General features: G+C 34.7%; 1 long non-coding RNA gene across 1 annotated transcript; it reads left to right on the top strand.

Annotated features, from left to right (window-relative positions):
- Positions 1-917: 917 nt before the first annotated feature.
- LOC110927979 lies at positions 918-1,676 on the top strand. Its single transcript, XR_002586047.2, has 3 exons — positions 918-1,058; positions 1,172-1,254; positions 1,505-1,676. It is a non-coding gene; the product is annotated as an uncharacterized LOC110927979 (long non-coding RNA).
- The last annotated feature ends 378 nt before the right edge of the window (positions 1,677-2,054 follow it).

Raw genomic sequence — 2,054 nt, 5'->3', positions numbered from 1 at the left:
ACACATTTACCCAGTTTTAAACTCAAAAATTCACTGTGATTACAAAGTAGACATCTGATATGTATATTAGATTTCAAACTGAAACAAAATATATATGATTTTGCTTACCTAGTTTTCAGTTTTTTTGCAAAAGATTTGGTAAATTGATTTGTTAGAACTGTTTTGTAATCTAATTTGTACTTTGGATCCATACAGTTCGATTTATGAGTCTGGACGGTTCTGCGAAACGTTTCACAGACGACAACATGATTGGAGGAAGTGCCAATCTTGTAGCAAGGTGAGTAAACTTGTTAAATCTTTTTTTCTAGGAAGTATGTATACTAGAAAATGCACACTTACAGCTCTTTCTATTGTAACTAATGTGTTCCACCTTTTCAGCCAGTCCATTGTTCGTGTCTTGTGTCATTTAACGAGTGGTTTTTGCTTGAGGGTGGTGTGCATAAAATAATATGTAAGGAATGTTCAGAGATTACTTCTTTTCTGGTAAGATGGAAGTTTGCACTCAAAACGCCTTTCAAGATTTTTGCATATCGATAATGCTAACTTTATGGATTACAAATTTCTTAGGCGCGGAATTTCAGCAGTGTGTTGGATCTTGATGAGGAAATAAGGAGATTCCAAATCTGTATGATGTATCCTTCCTTTTATTTATAACTTGTGTCATTGCTGTTTTGAATATCTTTTTTTGCTAGCCTGCTGTTGTTCTTAAACATAAATTAGCTCCAAATCTGAAATCGTTCCCTTGTTCGAAAAACTACTACACGCTGGTGATATAGATAACGGTGATGGCAGTATAGTAATTCCCAGAAAATATGCTGAGGTGAGACCCAGAGATTATTTTAGATACAAGTATTTCATAGTGTTAATAAATATGCTCAACTTTTATCAGGCTTATCTACCGGAAGTTTCAGATCCTCACGGGATCTCACTAAATGCTTTTGATGATACTGATATCGAAAAATGGAATCTACGCTTCCGTTTTTTGCTCGATAGAATGTACGTTTTAGACGACCTCAGTGAGTATATGGCTTCAAACAAATTAAAAGGAGGCGACACATGTAATTCTTTTATTAATTGAAGCTTGCTTCTTCATTTACCTTTTCTTACCTTCGTTCCCCGTTCTTTATTTAATTTTTTCTATCAATCCCACTACAAGTAATTTCTTTTTCAGTGACATTTTCTCGGCTGCTGCCTAATGGACCATATGTCTTAGGATTTAGAAAGGCATCTACCAAGAAACCATCATCGCGTAAGGTACTATGTGTATCTATTTCTCTAGATTAATTGCCACATTATACATACATGTGTAACCAATCCACACTAGCTAGTCACATTTCTCAAAATTAGATGCTATCAAAAATTTTGATCAATATTTATCATATACTGAATTATTGAAATGGTCACCATATATTATGAAGGGGACTTGCACTTCCTTAACCCCAACTAATATTACCTATTTTTGTCTATACCTCTATTGTTAATTTATGTGCTAAACATTTTGCAGGCATCGACCCGAGATAAGAAGTAGCTACTTTCTTTGGATGAGTGTCTACTGATCTTGATAAAATGCATTATCTTTCAATCTTGATATGTATGAGCGTTATCGGTGGGATTATATTTATGAACTTCTAAATATTATGTGGTTGTTATTGCTATGATTGAGACCGAGAGACTAAAAGTTGTCTGTAATGTTTTATGCTGTATGTTTTAACTTTGGTATGGAGAACTTATTTGAACTCTTTTACATGAAAGTTTGTTCCGGAATCCGTTATACATATTGAAACGGTGGCTGCTTCTTTAAATACCTTTTCTTGTAGCTCAACCATGTAAATATATGGATTAGGTGAACACCCAAATAATGATGATTTCGAGGAGCAGCCACCGTAGGTTGGGATTGTGTTCCTATTTGCAGCATGGGTTTTTTAGCTGTATTTTTGTTTGGTTTTCAATCAGCAACAGAGGTACTTACTCTTTGGACTTGTTTGCGAGTGCGTTGGACTGCGGTTAACTTTGAGTTGAGATAGTGGCTATTCAGAGTTGACTACAAAGTTTAT

The sequence above is a fragment of the Helianthus annuus genome, chromosome 3 (genome assembly GCF_002127325.2).
Source record: "Helianthus annuus cultivar XRQ/B chromosome 3, HanXRQr2.0-SUNRISE, whole genome shotgun sequence".
NCBI lineage: Eukaryota > Viridiplantae > Streptophyta > Magnoliopsida > Asterales > Asteraceae > Helianthus > Helianthus annuus.
This window is presented reverse-complemented; position numbering and strand designations above follow the sequence as displayed.